The sequence below is a fragment of the Mycteria americana genome, chromosome 17 (genome assembly GCF_035582795.1).
Source record: "Mycteria americana isolate JAX WOST 10 ecotype Jacksonville Zoo and Gardens chromosome 17, USCA_MyAme_1.0, whole genome shotgun sequence".
Lineage (NCBI taxonomy): Eukaryota > Metazoa > Chordata > Aves > Ciconiiformes > Ciconiidae > Mycteria > Mycteria americana.
The window spans coordinates 12,292,412-12,311,075 of record NC_134381.1 but is presented as its reverse complement, the minus strand read 5'-3'; the positions used below and the strand labels follow the sequence as shown (position 1 = coordinate 12,311,075).

At 42.0% G+C, this 18,664-nt stretch overlaps 1 protein-coding gene and 1 long non-coding RNA gene across 3 annotated transcripts in view; one reads left to right on the top strand and one right to left on the bottom strand.

Annotated features, from left to right (window-relative positions):
* LOC142418379 (uncharacterized) overlaps window positions 1-8,590 on the bottom strand; it is a 38,849-nt gene extending 30,259 nt beyond the window's left edge. For both annotated transcript variants that reach the window (XR_012778268.1, XR_012778267.1), the window contains exons 1-3: window positions 8,423-8,590; window positions 4,047-4,156; window positions 1,975-2,157 (exon numbers count right to left, since the gene is read on the bottom strand). This is a non-coding gene — a long non-coding RNA (uncharacterized LOC142418379). The remainder of the gene's footprint in view (window positions 1-1,974; window positions 2,158-4,046; window positions 4,157-8,422) is intronic.
* The window catches only part of STRBP (spermatid perinuclear RNA binding protein), an 85,096-nt gene that overhangs the window by 66,248 nt on the left and 184 nt on the right, over window positions 1-18,664 (top strand). The gene's annotated exons all lie outside the window — the stretch shown is intronic.

Below are 18,664 nucleotides of genomic sequence, written 5' to 3'. Positions count from 1 at the left end.
TTGGGAGATGGTGTCTGGCACTTAAAGGACTAAAAGAAGCCAGAGCTTTACAATAAAGAATTGACCTGTTCAATGTATTATCTGTATCAGAGGTGGATGGCATTACCATTGACTTTGGAAGAACAGTTATGAGCTTCAGTGGCATGCTCGGTTAACATTGAAGAAAGTGAGGCTATTTACAGAATGGGGATAAAATACAGACTGTTGCAATGTTACAAAAGCGTTTGTTTGCCTTTAGCCACTCTTGCATACAAACCCATAATCAGGCAGGTACTTGCTTTCCCTTTTTACCAGTTTGGGTTTCATGGGACCCAAATGTATGTATAACCAGCCTGTTGCACTGTCCTACTGCTGTCTGCAGTGCCTGTGCAGCACAGCCGTTCTCTCTGGCCCATCTCCCCTTCAGAGAACTTAGTCCCAGTTGACTTCTTACACAGTTGTAGCATTGGTGTAAGAGCAGCATTGGTATGACCTTGCTGTGAGGTCATACATTCTAGAAGCAGTTGTTTTCCTTTATTTTGAAATAGGTGAAAGCTAGACAGAAGCATTTTTTAGAAATTTTGTCAGCACACGACTTCAGGAGACACCTGGTGTTATCATACACATGATACCTATCAGCTGGTATCTCTTCTCCAAAAGTGCATAGCTCTGGAAGGAGCTGGCACCTCCATTTCACCAGCTGCACTGGTAAAAGAAGTCAAGTTTTAAACAGCAGCCTTTACAGATGGAAACCCTTAAGTACTGTGTACTGCTAACCATACCTCAGCATTTTTCCTCCTGATGGGTGGGTGGCAGCTGGAATGCTTGTCATTTTCCTAGATACACAACTGTGAATTTTGAAGAAATAATGTATTTAATAAAGTAGGACTTCAATCCTACTTTGCCAGCCATATGAGACTTCTCCAGGCATGTTCTGTCTAGAGAAGGTTTTACGGCAACCAGATTGGTTTGAAGGGCTCAGCTAGATGAAAGCATGGTACATGTTGCTTCCTGCCATCATGTCCTCTCTCTGCCAGTGCTCACTGTCTTCCTTAAGCACATATTCAGGAGTTGGAACACGGTGACCTTATTCCTGGGCGTTGTGCCACTTGGCTGGAGGGAGGCCAGCCTATACTCATGAAGGGAATGTGTAACATGCCGCCTCTGTTGCCCAAGCAATTTCTGTTGGACTCAGTGCACAATCCAATCCTCACAAAGGCAATTTAGTGCCTGGGTAGGTGGTTCCTAATCTGTCTAATTTGCTGTCATGTAGCCAGTGTGAGTTAATTAGATGAGTCAGCAATTGTGATGGCTCCCACTTAAATGTGCTGTAAACCCTGCTGCTGTGACTTTCACTGCAGTTAAATACCTTTGCTTCCATGAATTCTGTCCTCCTTCCCTGCCTTTTCTGATCACCTTCTAGCATCCCAGTAAATAACTGATTCTCTCAAATTATGGAATTGTTACATAGAATTTTCTAGATTCTTAAAAACTTTTAATCAGCCTATGAAGAGCTTCAGAGAAACAAGTTCTCCTACAATATTTCAACTTCTTCATGTACCAAGGGACTATTTCTACTCATTTACAAAGTTAGAAAGATCTGTGAAAACTACTCTGGTATCTCTGATCTCTGGAGACTAGGATTCTTTCTTTGAGAACACTTGCCTTCTGGTAGGAAAAAAGATTTAAAGTGTGTCTTACTCAATACAAGACTATGCCCTCTAGCCACTGAAAGAACTTAACTGGGGAAAAGTGCACAAATCTAAAATTATTTGAGGCTTTTTGCTTTCATTGAACCATTGAGAAAAATTTCCCTGACCACAAGTTCCTCATGTTATTAGGAAGTAGAAAATGAAGGAAGAGTGGCATGAAGATTTTTCAAGTGGTCTAGGAAAAAAAAAAAATCTCTTTGTTGGCTGTTCACCTATGGCACATCAATCTCTTGGCACTTCTAAAACTCCAAGATAGCAATAAATGTGAGCAGCTTTAACGTACCATCCCTGATCCAGTCCCAGCAACGTCCCTGGAGAGTAAGCCTGGCAGTCCCCGTCTTTTCAGTCACCAATTCCCTGAAAGAAACAGTGTCCCTTGCTGCATTTCTAATTCTGCATCTGTACTTCTGAGAGCCCCGTAGATCATCACAGTCTAGAGGTGGGATTCCTGAACATCTCTCCAGAACTGTATAAACGAAGAGCAAGCAGATAATGTAGTATTTCAGTCTTTACTCAGACAAAATTGAAAGTTTCCCTCTGCCTCGTTTGCTTGGTAGGCTAAGATACGATCATTTGGTATTAGAACTTCTTGCCTTTAGCTGAATTATCTGTAGACAGCTGCCTCTTACTTAATCAAGAGAAAAATATGTCCCAGCTTCAGATGAGTTCCAAGTCACAGAAGCAGCTTACAAAAACAGCTACTATTTCCGGTGGCTCTGGGAAACAGCACAAGAACTCTGCTGCAGTGGATTCTTTTGGATACATGATGAGATATGTAAATATGAAGTTCAGATTGTTGTTGTCCATCGTGAAGCTGACTAAGACCTCTCCTCTCTGGCATCAAAAGAATGAAAATGAGCTCTCTGCTGGACTTGCTGAGGAGTTCTGTTAAGAACAGTTGTACTGTCTTAAAAAACAGTAACTCAGCTTGAATGTTCAGGACACAGACTCTCTTGGGCTTCCTGCTGAATAAATCTATTGAAAAATGAGATACTTTATTGACTCGTTTAAAGCAAAGCAAGGGGATATTGTAGTAGCATCCGCTATCTATAGTATATGAGACAGCTTGTCTAACAGCTCATTGGTTTCATTCTTCTGTTTCAGCACATCTAGTTTGCTGTGAATCTGATCCTTGGTGTAAAGTGGAAATTCTGTTATAGTCATTTTAGAGCAATTCACTGGTGAAACTCGGCACTGAAGTCCTATGCCTATGGATCATGGCAGCAGTTTTCACCCGTACTTTCTTTTGAACATTAACCGCTTAAGCTAGTAATAACATGTTTGAGCTTAAGAGAATTGTCATCACAAAGCTGTTTTATTACTTAACCCCAGAAGTTTTGTCTCCTTAGCTTTATTTGTGTCATCTAAATCCATACCTATTTATATCCAGGTTTTCTAGTGCTCCTGAAACATCTTCCTTTTTCCCATTCTGCTCATAGAAATGGGACTGATTCAGTTGTTCGTTTGTAACTGATGTTTGAGACAATACAGAAGCATGAGTAGGACACACATGTCTGTTCCTCTAGTCTGGGGTCTTGTAACAGAAGGGGTGCTTTTTCTGCTAGGCCTGTCTGATACTGTGTAGGCAGTGCAATGCCTTACTAAAAGTAGCTGTGTGAGTTTTGTAAGAGAAAAGTTCAACATAGTATAAGATTTAAATTCAGTGAAGTGGGTTTTTTTCCTCCAATTCCTGTGGCTGCATGAAACATTCAGACCACGTGTTTACCTTGATGTTTAAGAGGAGTTGAATGTCCAAAAGTGGTATGTGGAGATGTGCGGTTGTAAAGCAAATTTCTTATTTTGGATGTTGTTTTATCTTGTATTTGGTGCCTTAACTCTGTACAATCTAAGGTCATATATACTGTACCACAGGTAGTTTAATAGTTAAGCGTACTTTAAAAGAACCCATCAAGCCTAGTCTACAGAAACTGTTGCAAAGACTTAAGCCTTCTCAGTGGGAGAGTTCTCTTCCTTGTTTAATTAATAATCCATTGATAAACAAGAGTTGCGAATTTAAAGAGCATATAAAAATTTTAACCACAGATTGAGGCTGAATTTATCTCATTTCCAATTTCAAAGGTTTGTGGCAATAAGATAATTAAAGGCACAGTTTCTTCTATGCTGTGTAAGTAAACAACATCAAAATGTTTTATAGCTAGCCAGAAGTGCATGTTTGTGAAAACCTCTGACTCTTATCTCTACTAGAACAAATTACGCTAATTCTAAAAGGCATTAATTGAATGTAATTGGCTGTCCTTTATTCATTGGTACAGGGGAGTTGGAACAAGTAAGAGCTGCACTTAGTTTTTAATTCCAAAATAGCACGTGGACTTAAGCCTCGTTCCTGCCTCTTACCTGGATCTAGAAGCTCCAGGTGCCTTATGCTGCTTTGCCATTCACAAGGTGTAGTGCAGCTTCTACTTGAACACACACTTGCTGAATGCATCTGGTCCTGGTAGAATGGACTGAGGCAAGAGAGAGAGAGAAAAGAAAAAAATGAAGCTAGAATGCCCTTCTCCAGTCTTAGATTGAGCATCATAGATAGGAAGTTGGAGGGAAAGTTGCACTGCCTTTTCCAATACCATTAATAGAGTCTGTGGTAAAACCAGGAGGTTTACATTTACTGTGGTAAACCAGCAGCCTTCATATACTAAGAGCAAGGGGAGATGGTACTGTTTTTTCAATAGTTTATAAGACATTAGGTAAGAGGTTTAAGCTATCCATATAGCAGGCTAAAAGCTGCTAGTGATGTTGCTACAGGAGATGAATTTTTTTTTCTGTTCAGTAAACAAGTCCAGGATGGAAGGTTTTCCAGAGGAGGAAGAGGAACAGGAGAGATCCAATGAACAAATTCTATTTCCTGATGCAGCCCTATCCAAAATAGGGAGACTGCTCCAGGCAGTGTATATAGCATGCAACTGAATTTTGGGAGGGAAAGGGAATAATAGTAATTTCCCCTAAAGGAACGCTAATAACTTATTTCTACAATGCCCACAGTATTCTAGACAACTTGCTTTTACACAGAACAGCATGGCAACAAGGGAAAGCAGATACTGCTTCCACAACTATGTGTTGTAATGTACATATTTCAGGTCACTGATATTGGTGTAGCAGGTTCATCTTACCAGAAAAGTGTATTTTGACATTCTATCCACTTCTATTTTTTTAAGCTAGAGGGAGTTAACTATAGCACTCCTCAGTTTCAAAGGGAGTAGAGCAGAAGGTAAGTTTTAACTTCATTCTTCAAAGCTGCTATGAATAAGTTGATTAACAGTGTTCCATGGTAACAACCTGATGTACTTATTTTGTTTGTGCTCATTTCTATGTTCTTAGAAAAGCACAAGCTTCTGTAAGCGTAATCAATACAAAGTTACTCAGGGTACTGTGTCATCTCAGCAGTGGACACTAACTGCATCTTAAGTCAACAGGCACATATAAATCAAGCTTAATTAAGAGGAACAGAACATCTTGGCACATCTTACTTTACTGCTGGCACTGTTACAATTTAATGATCTATGCATACAGAAATGTGTGTATTGCTGCACTCCCAATAGAACTTGTAGTTCTGTAAGGGCATCCTGTAAACTAACAAAGTAAAATGTAGTCAGTGTAGGAGAGAGCGTATTCTTCATTATTTCCACAAAGAACTGTTCATAAGCAGACGGAAAGTGATACTGCTCAAAGCAGAATAATGGTGGGCTGAAGAACAGCATTCAGAGCAGTACAGCTTTTGAAAAGTTAGTGATTATATGAATTTAATTATGAAAATTCTAATTTGCTGTACAGGTTATTTCCTGTGTTTTCAAACTAGTATCACTGCTTCCCTGCTCAAAATAACAGGATAAAGGCAAGTGTAGTTTTCTAATAACATCTACTGCATGGAAATATACATATACTGGAAGAAAACAGAGGCTGTACTGCAGAGAACATATTCAACTACAGAGCCATTCTCTGGGCAATGCTGCATAATTAAAGAGTGGGTAAATACGCCTTCAGGGACAACACAACACAGAACAGATGTTTAAAAAAAAAAAAAACCCACAGAAAAAAGCCTCAAAGCTTTGTCCAGTCATGCATTTATTCTTCCCTGAAAAAGGGACAGGTACATTCGTACACGCTTCATGAGCTACACATCAGACATCACAAAGATCCTTACAGATCAATGTTTTAAAGCTAGTCTCCTTTTGGACAGAAAAGGGAGGAAGTTGACTCTGTCTTCCAATTCCAAAGTGCAGTGTCTTATTTCTGATCCTAACCCTAAGTCAATATTTATTGATCAAACTGACTAAGCTTTTTAGGTCGACAGGCTCTCTACGAAGCAATTCTGTTCTCTCAAGCCTCTGCAGGGGCCAGCAACTGGTGCTTAACTACTACTTCCACTCCAGAATGTCACCTGTCCTCCAGCTGTCCTAGAGCCATTCTGGGACACTTGAACTTCTAAGAGAGCAACACTGCTGTGGGGGGACTGTCAAAAGCACTGAAATACTACAGCAGAGCAAGTCCCAGTGGGCTGTATGCTTTTTAAAGTCCTGTCCAGTTCTTAGTGACAAAGTTGAGCATGAAACCTGTACTGCCAAATGTACCAGCCCCTCAATGAGAAGGACATCTATGGGAAGCAGCCTCGGAAGTGGAGATTTTGAGGAAAGGCCGGTGTTTTCCAAGTCCAACTCATAAGCTTTTTTTTTTTTTTTAAATGATTGAGTTTTCACCCACCAAAAATCACCATCAGTCAAATCAATTAAAACAATTGCTGCTAATTTGGGCTAAAACATCCCCCTTTGTATAACCCAAACCACCACCACCCATCCATCTAAAGAATTCTTAAGCAAAGAATCCTCAGGAAGCAGAGCCCTGCTAAGAGTCTGCACACTGGAAGGCAGACAGGAAATCTGGCAGTGCAGTATAATGTGACTTTTCTGATGACAATTACTTCTACAAGACAAGGAAAAGACAGAGGCAGTGCTTTGGGGCAGTGTTTCATGCTCAGCAAGTTTGTAGAGGGAAGGAATGCAATTCTATAAATCACTTGTACTGTATTTCTGTTTCTAGACTTGAATGAATTTCACTTTTCCTTTGTGGGTCAGCATAGTAAACATTAAAGAAAAGGTCTATTTTTCTAAATCTCTTTCACCAATAGAGGTCTGACCTGCAGCCAACAGATGGATTTATTTATCCACAGAGGACAGAGTGTTTATTTTTACACTAAGATTGGATATGGCATTGAATAAAAAGAAGTATGACCTTTGAACTGTCTAAACCTTAAGTACTACAAACAAATTCCACAAATGAGTAATATGGTGGACAATTCCATCTTTCTTCCCAATAAAGCTCTCTCTCAAAAGAGGTTACCCAGAATTAAACTTCCAAATGAAGTACAAGAGATCATTGTGGTCTAATTCCAGACTACTTTCAAAATATTTAAGATTTCTCCCAATTTGTAATCTGTAGAGAACAATGATGATTAAACTATTCCTGACTATACTGTAAATAAAGCAACTTCAAATAAAGTAATTCGGCAACAACCTTAGCTATTTCTAGCATTAAAAATGTAACGTGAACATTCAAATTGTCTTAATTTGGTAGCAGTTGAGTGGGAAGAAAAATAACTGCACACTGAATTTTAAATTGAGCTGTATCTACTCACTAGCCAAAAAAGCCTGCAAATGTAAAGTAAATGGAATGCTCTTTCTACATTAAGTTGCTTCCTCACGTGATGCTGTACCCTGTACACTTGGCTTCATTTGGCTTCTGTGTTGTGGTTTGTACGCCAGCCACTGTTATTAACTGTACACAACACTTAGATCTGCACTGTAATCTTGGTTCATTTGCCACTGATTGTAACCCAGTGCTACAGACTTCTCTGTATATAAAACCGTAACCATGTCCCATTTGCTTCCAATAGCATACAATAAAGGCTTATCTCTGTAAACAGGAATTATGGCCTTATGATTGGTTTGGGGTTTTTTTGTTTACAGTGAGGAAACTGGCTTTAAGGTTTTTTGAAACCTGGAACGCCAAACCACAGAAGTCCATTCCACTTTAGTCAGGTAACAGGCTCAGCAGAAAGGGGAGACAGCGCTTCCTAAGGCTGCAGTTTTATCAGAGATTATTATTAGCAAAGTTGTGACTCTGAGATGTAAAGATAAAGCACATTTATGCTGTAACAAGCAGAATGCATTCCTTCACAAAGGTGACAGTTAATAGAGTATACGGGACTGAAATTGTGCAAGGGCTACTGCACACAAATACCACTGGGGGTTAGCTAATGGAAGCAGTAACGGAAAAGCCCAGAGCAGGCTGTGATGAGACTAGCCAGGAAGGCAAGTTTTACTTCAGAATGAAAGTGGACATTTCCTATGATTTAGCTAATTAGAAAAACTGGATGTCTATTTTCTTAAAAGATAAATTACATATCTAAAGAACGAGTAAGGTTCTCTCTCAGACTTTTTTCCTCTCCTGCCTCTCTCATTTCACTGTATTTCCTAAACATTAAATTCCTGTGGTCCCAGTTTGTCCTCTGAGGTCTGAAGCAAATGCAACCAGTTTCCCTGTCCAGAGCCACTGAGGGCAGGAGTTGAGGATACCATGAGAATTGTGTGGCTGTTGTTGTTTGCTTGAGGCTGCAACTCATGGTAAGATTTACTGGAATAAGTAATTCAAGTATATCCAGTTGCCTGGAGTTACAGAACAGAGTTTTACTCTAGAAGGGAAGATAGAGAATATGCTCTTACCTTTTCTTAGAAGTGTTTTTTCTGGTCTTTAATTCAGCATTTCAAGTCTAAGTGCAGAGGTCATTAATCAAATTCAGAGGAGATCAACCTTGAGGAAGGATTAAAAACTGCTGTGAGCTAACTAAAATTGAGATTACTCTTAATAAAATGAGATGTATGGAACCCCACAGCTTAGCATATATGACAACTGGAATAAGACTTGGTGTGAGACTTTTGCACTCAACAAAACAATGTGCAGCCAGCTGAGTCTGCTGTTGTGCGGCAAACAAGTCAGTTATGCACGTAAGAGCTACTGAGGGACCACTGTACCAAAACCAACTAAACCATGCGTCACTTAAAATTCAGAGCTGCATCAAATATTTAGCAAGGAAGATCCATAAAGAACTGAACAAAGTCAGTTAAGAAAACATCATTAACACTTGGCTGAAACTGAGGTCAGTTTTACCCAATATATAAGCATAAAACCACACCTATGTACATGCTTAATGTTAGCTAGCTTATTAAGAGGTCATTCAGAAAGCTACCTCAGGATTATCATCTCAGAGGTGCTGAGAAGGCTGACAGCTCTTCAGCAGGAGCCTGGCAATTGCGGTCAGTGACAGCTAATGAAATGAGCTGGGCCCACTCCAGGAGCTGGCTGACATTCTTTGGCCTCGCAGCAATGAAACAAGGGGTAGATAAGGGAGTGGTGCGTGGGAGGAGTAGTACAATACTGAGTCTAGACTGATAAAGGAGGCTGGCATGTCCTTCCTTCTTCACTGTGGAACTGCCTGACATCTCCTACTTAGTTTTATTCCTGTCCTGCTGAACCTAACCTGAACTTGCCCAGGCAGTTACACAGTGCCTTGCTTGGAGAACAGGGAAGCAGCAATTAGTGGCCCTTTGCACTCATTACTGTTACCACCTCTCCCCCCCTGCCCCCTCCAAACCAACAATACCCAGGTCTCTCTACTTTTTCTCAGCGTACTGCAATGTCTCTCACTATCAACCTGCAGATGAACACATGCAGTGAAATCTGCAACAAAAAGCTCCTTCCTCATTTTCAGGCCCTCCCCAATGTTGCTTGACTACTCTAGCCCCATCCCTTGCTGGCACAGCACTGAAGGAATCCATGCAGAAGGAACCATCTCCTTAACAAGCAGGACGCCCTGTTTATCTTGCTGCAATCAACATCACCTTGAAAAAGTGTATTTGATTACAGAGGAAGCAGGAAAAAATTATTTACTAACTGATGTCCATGCAACTAACAAGCCAGCCTGTCACTTCCACTTGCAAGAACTGCTGCATCTATAAACCTACCCCCCCAAAAAATCAGAGAACTAGCTCTAGTCTCACTTTATAATGAACACACAATACCAAACAATGGAAATTCCATGTCCTACTGTCTCTTAATTTCAGCAGCCTGATGTATCTAGATGTCAGATCCCTTTTCTCATGAATAAACAACAGATCCCAAATGCAAGGTTTTGTAACAGGCATTTGGGACACTGAGGGCTGACAAAAGCTCCTATTTACTCAAAAGCACACGGGCTGTGTACAGCAAACACTACACTATCCCTCACACTGGTCTACTTCGATGCTGGTCTGTTTTAAGAGACCTGCAAAATGCTAAGGAAAAACAGTTAATGCAGAGTGGAAGTAGAGGTCTACTTTCAAAAGAAAAGTAGGATACTTAATAGTATCTCAAACAAGGACATCTATGTTCCCCAGGCTCACAGACACCTTCCACAAGGCTGCCAGTTGACGATTCCAGGTTTCCTTGCAAAAAAAATCAGAAGGCACTCATTTCAGCATTTAGGTTTCTGAAAACTTACGTGTGTGACAGTTTGAGCCACACCCTACTTGCCACAGGACCAGTATCACAGCAAAGACTTAAGCATGGGATCAATTCCTATTGTTCCACAAAGAGCATATAAGAAGCCAGATTACAAAACCGTCCACTGGATGCCAGCTGTAGTGTTCTGAATTTCATCCTCAGACTGAAGTCCCACAGAACTACCACACTCTCCTTCAGTCCTTCCGTCAAGCACCTTGTCTTCCCAGTGCCAGAGGAATCTCCGTCTCTGCTGCAGAACTCCGTACTGGCACTTCACACTTACTCGAGCATTACCTATCCTTACAGGGCAAGCCTTCAATAAGAGTAATTTCTTCACCAGAACTGTCCCCTCTGCTAAGCTAGCACAAATTCTTCATGAACAGCACCCCTCTTTCTGCAAGAACAGAAGTGTCACCTCACTTGATTGCTCACGACGTAATGCTGACTTTGGTGGTTTGCTGCAGGATTGAGTTCCAGCAAGTCAGCTAGAAAGAGTTCTTCTCTTTCCCATTTGCTAAGCTGTAAATTATCCTTCCCTTTTGTCAGCCCAATCCAATGGAGCTGCTAACGCTTTTAGGGCCTTGAATTCATCTTCACTTTGGGCTACTCGTTCCAGCACATTTATTTGCAAAGCTATAAAAAGCCTGTGTGTACTCTTCTTACAGTAATACAAAAAGGCCCTTTCTTGCTCCAGACACGAACACAGGGCAAAAACCAAAAAAGGCCTTTGGATCTCAAAAAAGGGTCACCCTAGCACAAATAACACTTCCCTCCCATACCCTTTGCTTAGGTGCTGACACATACCAAAGATGGGATTTCCTGCTTGCAGTAAAGGCAGATTCAGCCCTCTGCTGGTTATCATTTATTCAAAGGGATTTTTTTTTTTTTAATCTGGGTAACTTCTGATTACAACAGAAGAGAGAAGGCTAAAACAGGGCAAGATGACAAACTACAGCTCAGTAAATCAAATTACGTTGCCCTGCAAAGCAGTTCCACACAAACTCCTATATTACTGACAGTGCAGGTCTTCGAGGTAGAACAGGATTTTTGCATACAGCACAAAGCAAGTATGTGAACAGGGACTTGAGTTGCAAATTACAGGTCAGTTATCCTGGTTCTAATGAACAATGTGGTTTTGAGAAAGATGTTGGTACACGTTGAAGACACATAACTTCCTATGTCTGCGGCTAGGGAACTGCAGAGATCTGCGTGTGCCTCAGTTTAGGCTGTGAATAAACAAACCTGGAAGATGAAGATGAGACCAAATCCCAGTGACTGGAGGAAGGGTGATGAGAGCTTTCTCCATCTTCTATTAATACAGTCATTCCAAAAATATTCCTTACGCTGGGCAAGATTAAAGGCTTAAATCCCCAGAAAATTAAGCCAAATTGCAAGGAACTGCTCCAAACTGACTTTGAGGGCTCCATTTCTATGCAGTCTGAGAAGAAAGGTGTTCTTGCAGAGAAAGCCAAGAGCCAGTTTGCAAGCCTCAACCTCAACTGGCAGACCTCATTCCAGTCAATTCCATTTCATCTTATCTTGGCAACAGTGAAGGCAGAGTCCTGCCTGCACCCTGCCTGGCTGAGGAGTGGGATTGTTCCTGCACAACAGCTCTGTACTTGGAGATGGGAGGCACATAGTCAATAAACCATTCCAGTGATGCCACAGCTCTGGCTGACCTGTACAGAAAGGGCACTATCACAGATTCTTTGTTGTTATTCCAATCCTTTGTTCTGCATATAGCTGAGGGTAAAAAACACAGAGCTCCTTACAGGACGCATCTGTTTACAGCATCTGATAGAAGCCCAACAGAACTGTTCCACCAAGATCAGGCTGCACGTCCAAGCAGCTATCTCAAGGTATTTTACACTCTATTTAATCTCTCACCTTGCCTGCTATGTACAAAGGGCACATGGACTATTCAGGGTTGTCTGGGACAATGAACTGGCTTATTTTAATACTGGAACAAATTAAAAATTACACAGCTGAAGCAAAAGACAACAACCTCCCTTGCAAAAATAACAAAATCAAAAAACCCAAACAAGCCTCTAAGGCCAGACTAGCACATACCCAGATTAGAAAAATGCAGCAGCATTCAGGTGAAAGATGACGAATAAACTAAATTCATGTACGTTACATTATTCTCACTGAGAACAAATGAATGAAGACTTGGACAAAATTTAGAACTTCCCAGTTACACTACTTATTACTGGCCTCCTCACTCTGTTCTAACCATGGAAATGAGCAGCACCTGTAAGTTCTAAAGACATTAAGAGATCAGAGCAGGCTGTTGAGTTGCTAGTGGATCCTAAAAACAGTCTGTTACTGTAATGCTGAGACTTGAAGGCACCCAGGAGCTCTACAGTTTGCTGTTCATGTCTGTGCTAGCAGCAGACATCTCATCCATAATTCACAGAAGTCTGGCAGAAGCTTCCATAGCCTCTCTGGCATGCTGGGTTTTTCACCGTACCATGCAAGAAACACCTTAGGGAGATGCACAGTCGTCATCTCGTAGAAACACTATCCTTTCCCCTCACGCTAGATGCGATCTTGTTCCACAAGTGATCCTCAGTGGCATTATGCAGCAGTCCCACCATGCCCTGAGTAGGTGGGGAGCTCAGATATACACTACTCTGTAAGCAACGAGCCTTCATCCTCTTCCTCTTCCCTATCCATTCACTCTGGTGCACCAGTATTAAAATTACCATAAAACCACTTCTTTAACCTAGCATAAGCCTTCAGGGCACAGAAGACATTAAGTCACTTCCCTCTTCTCTTGTCAGCCAAGAACTGTGCCAAAACCACAGTGGTTTTCTATGGTATACTTAAAGAACTGGTAAAAACCCTTTGCTCACATCATGAAAGCTGACAGTGGCACAGCTCTTAGTCTCAGCAAGTATTTTACTACTTTTTCTCAGGCACAGAAATTGAACGAAATCTGCATGGCAGTTTTCTTTTCCCTATCTGGGATAAACTGGCCAGATAGATTAGAAAACCCCATCAGGAGTCATTCTAGTGTCACCTCCCAAAATTCATTTATGAATGTGGCTCTAAGGCTACCCTTTACCCTGGATCACACAGACAACTCTATGCATTAACAGATGCTCACAGCAGGGAGTTTAAACACACAGCTTTGATGTACTCATGGCATACACTAACTGTACACTCTGCATGATGAGGGCTTCTGCTCAGATCTGGCAGCCTGCAAGTCTCATCACTTTTGCATCTTCTGGAGCCTGAGAGTCCAGGGTGGCTGTGATTCCACCTGAAGCACTGTAGAACCTTCCTAAAAATCATGACTTTTGTCATACAAGGCAAACCTCTGCAATACCGTAACTAAAACAGCGTGCTCACTTCTATAAAACAACCTGTACTTTGAATAGTTATCACCTCCAGAGACAGGCATGTACAGAGTTAAGCTGCACACCAAAGGCCCCATAAGGTGAGATCATGATATAGCAAGCGAACAACTAAGGTCACATCACCTCCAAGTCACTAAAGCTGATTAAAAAATACTTTTGCCCTAACATTTTAATTAAGGTAAATTTAAGTTTTTCGTATTCTGAAAAACTTTTCACTATTATGTGATAAACTTTTGCTATAAAGTTTGCTATACCTCATATCTCAACTGGTATTAGTAAAGCAAGAGAGTAACAGAAACTCTAAGTACCAGTACTCTAAGCCAAGTTCAAGATGTATTAGAAATACATCCCATAGATTTACTTCCAACACACTTCAATTTTACTACACTTCCTCCTAGCAGATCTTTTTCACACAAGGACGTAACGCAACTTTCAGAACAGACTCATAAGAGAATAATATGGCATGTTCCAGTCTTGTAACTACTCCAGCTATCGCTCAGATTGTAGATTTTGGACTGGCTAAAAGGAAATGAGGGTTCACACAGAGGTTTGTGCTCATGCTGGGCACCGACTATCGTTAGGTTCCTTGGAAGACTCCAGACTTCATGATTTGAATGTTTCTCAATAACTCATTCAAACAAGCAACAGCCTGTAAGGTTTAGTGACAAGGGTCCGCACGCTGAAAGCAGAAGGTTTTCATGAACGTGTCTCCCAGATCCAGCTGTGCCAAAGCAATAGGTCCCTGCCCCTGGCAGCTTTGTCACTGTCATCCTCCCAGACACTATCATGGCCATGGACTTCCTAGCTGCATAGTTTGTCAAAGTGCTCCCAACCTGTACCAGGCAAAATCAGCTGGGTCAGTTCAAGCAGTTTTGTTGCTGGTCTGAACTAACCACTGCTCATTTCGTAAGAAGAAAATTATGAAACACTACCAACTGCTCTGCTGGCAAATCAGTGTGAGTCATTATTCCAACAGCCCACAGCAAGTGGCATCCGAGGGCAAACACCTCTGATATCGGCACTGCATCTGGAAGACAGCATCTATCCAGAACATTAGAATACGCTCCTCTCTCTTCCATCTGGAAGCAAGGGAAAATTGTAAACACAAAATAAACTGTGAAGCGTATTTGGAACACACATTTGGTTCAGACTGATACATTATGTGTCATGTGTCATCTACATCTAGTTCAGAGCACCTTTTAGTACAGAGACTATGGTACACCCTTCTCTTAAACTTGCTGATTGAGCTTTTTCTATCTCGAAAAAAACAGTTGGCATCTTTCCTACACCACCTACCTACAGAACATCAAGCTCCTGGCACAGTTATCACAAAAACTTTTCACTACAAAAAGTGAAAAGCAGCATTAAAACACCAGAGTTATCCATAGCAAAAAGAAGAGTCCTAAGGATAGTGCTACAGGATGTCTTTACTGCAAAACCATTTTAAGATACTCAAGTTAATCCTACTGGATTGAGAAGAGCCTAAGCGTACATTAAAACTTAACTGCTCTGTCCCTGCTGCTGCAAACTAAGGATTTGACTCCATAGCAAATGACCATCAGGCTGGCTGTAGATCTGTCCCCCCTCTCACGCTAGCACTGGTATGCCTGGGTGAGTGTTGTCACCAGGAAGCCAGCAGGAACGTGCAGTTGGGAGAGAAGGACTGACCTTTTAGTGCAGCCTGATCATTCCATCGGTTCTATCACACTGTAAATCTGCATCTAGTAAGATAGAAAATATTCATCAGAGAGCATGCTTTTTAGCAAAACTGAGGGTTTAGGACTTGTAGAGTTAATCATTAGACAAGCATAAACTCAGCACATATTTGAGTGTCCTAAGGCAAAAAAATCAAATAAATGAAAAATACAGCATGAGAAATGCACCTGCAAGAAAGCACCTGCAAGTGTTTTCTTTCTTTACCCCTCCTGTGACATATGCAGAATTAATATGACATGCCAAGCAGACTCAATAATACACGCAGGAAGGATAAGACAGTACAAAGAGAAATGTTATCTTGAAATCTGCATCTCTGGCTGGATGCTATTTGGCATCCTGACAGATTCTGTCTTTATTAGTTCATTGCTTGAATTACCTAATTGCTGAATTTTATCAAAATAGATTTTAGCTCCCTAAAAGTATAGAGAACATTTAATTTAACATTAAAAGATCATTGAACAAAGATGATTTCTGTTAAGAACCTTGCTATTTAAGGTTGCTCTTTAGAAGTCTTGCAGGGTCCAGGACTTTTACAGTGCCATCTGCAGCAATTTCATCTATGCCAATTTGGGCCAAACCCCGTAATACAATTACTCAACTAAAAATAAAAGATATTTCACAAAATTGGTTAGCAAACTGCTTCTGCAGTCCTCCAGGGGAGATCAGATAAATCATATTCTCCTCCCATTACTTCAGGAATAGAAATCAGAAAAGTTCTATTTACAATAGTTTTTAGCCTATATAAATACATTTGTATGCATTACATGTGTAAATGCATAAGCTATAGTAATTTTTTTTCTACATACATTAGTACTGCACAGAAATAGCTTCCTTTTACACATCTACACAAGCATTACCTCAGTGATTCTAAGATTTACGGAAGTAGGGTTTTTTTCCTTATTTGAGCTTTCTGTACTGCCAGCATCAGAATACAACCAACATTCAGTAGAGCCTATAATGGGGAGGAGGAAACCATGAACTGCCTTAACCTGCTCAGCAGTTAGTGATTTGATTGGCTTCTTGTTGTGCAGGGTCTCCATGGGGAGAACAGTACAAGGCAGCCACTCATCACATTATAGATCAAATGGTTCAAGCACACAGTGCTTTATTAGTTCTCACATCCTATTTCAAAGCTTCCCCTTCAGGAGGCCTCAATTCACCTCTCAGCAAAGTTGGCACAAGAAAGGAACAAACCTGTCTATGACTGTGACAAGCTGGCATAAAAATTAACAACCCAGAACAGCAGGTGCTGATGCTACACAGGAAGAGAACTTACCACCTTCATCAACCTGAGAGACCTATGGTGTTGTCTGCAAAGGGAAAAAAAAAAAAAAAAAAAAAAGACAAGGCAATTTAAATCCCATGCAAATTAAGAGAAAATTTTACACCTTCTCCACAAAGACCATTAACACACTACCAAATTCAGCAGAGGTTTCCCCCAAAGCATCATCAATCTCTGGTGATTAACATTTTCTTTTAAAACTCTGCCATCTTCCCCTGCCCTAGTGCTCTCCCGACACCAGCACACGGCACTGCCGATGCCAGGGAGAGCTCAAAGAAAGCAGCCTGCTGAGGGGATCCCCCACAGACACCACAGGCGCCGCGTGGGGAACGAGGGAACCGCCTGCGGAACCGCCACGCTGAAAGGTCTCTGCTCCCCTCAAGGCCTCAGGATCACGGGTGGCTCAGCAGCTCTAGGCAGGCTGCTCGGGTGTCCGCACTCAACCCCTCCTTCCCGCCCAGGCAGACCCAGCCTTTCCTCTCGCCACCGCTCTGCTCCATGGCCCCTTTCCCTCGGCGCAGCGCCCACCACCGTGGCGGGGTGCCTCACCTACCTCGAAGCTAAAGGCAAACAAGATGGCGCCGTGGACACGCCGCCGTGGGCGACATCCAATGCACGCTCCGCGAGCCGCTGTCTCTCAAGGGCTGCTCCTGCTGCCAATCAGTGCGCCAGCCTATCAGAGATCGCTCTGGGACCCGCGGGCTCTGCCCCCCACGCCTCAGGAAGGAGGAGGGAGCCATAAGAGCCGCTGAGGCAGCGGTCGCCGCGGCCCGGCTTACCTGGGGCGGGCAGGTGCAGCTGGCGGGGTTTTCCTCTCTGCAGCCGGACAAGGAGGGGCCTGAAGAATTCGGGGTGCTCCGCACTACCCTTCCTCAACTAAATCAATCTCAGACAGTCATCTGCATGTTAAACTTCAAAGTCAGCTCAGTTCCACTTGTGTTGTGTGAGGAAACATTTGACTTTCAATGTTACACCCACGTCAGGCAACAAATACGGTTTCTTAACACGGGCAATCATGCTTTTCTCACAGTCCTTGCTTTCCTGCCATTCCTGTAACTGGACTGCAGCTGCGTGGCCAGATTATCCTAAGAAAAAGCCTTCAGTAGAGGATTACGCTTTGTCCTATTTCATTAGCATGCAGAAAATGCAGCAAAATCAAACCCTCATTCCTCAAAATCATTATGGACATGCAGCAGTAAATTCTAGCAAAGTTTTGAAGGTTTTTGTATGCAGCATCCTTGACTGCCTTTGGTAATACAGAAGGAATAACACTGCACACTAAAAAAAAAAGGGGGGGGAGAAAGAGGAAAATTTAAAATAGAAAGCAATCCTCACTGTGCACACAGACGCCACATTTTCATTATTTTTTTATTTAAGAAGGACCTTCAGTTTAGTTGGCTCGCACTAGCTTCCTTGCTCCATCAGGGCACGGGGCAGGTGGGTGGCCGGGGTAAGCCGCCCGCCCCGCAGCACCATCCCCTCTCCCGCCGAGGGCTGAAAAACCTCGCCAGATTAAGCTCTTATGCTAGGCACCTCTGAAGTGTCTAAAGTTAGGCTGGATGAACGCAAGCCAAGCTGTTGAACAGATGGAGTGAAATCCTCCTCTTGATAACAGGAACTTTATATCACTGCCACGGATAAGAAGGGCAGCTAAAAAAAGTCATGGAGGTGGTTATATAAATTTCAAGAAGGCTTACCAGCAATGCTTAAAGGTAAAACTTTCTGATAGATCTTGAATATCCACTTCCAGCTGCAGACCCTGAGCAGCCAAGAAGTTCTGCAACAAAAATGAGATCGTAACACTAGAGCTACCACGCTACAAGACCACAGGAACTTAATGATGCAGCACAAACATGCAAAAGCATTAGGAAGTTGGAGCCTGGAGCACATGAGATTTAAAACCCAGCATCAGCAGAGTGGCACTTACCTTGAGTTCAGTGCACAAAACCAGCTGAGAGGTATATGTGAACACCAATGTGATTGACTACCAGCAAATAACCATCTTATTAATGCCAAAAATGCTACTAAACACACTAATTCCTTTTTGCTTACAGGTCTGTAAAACA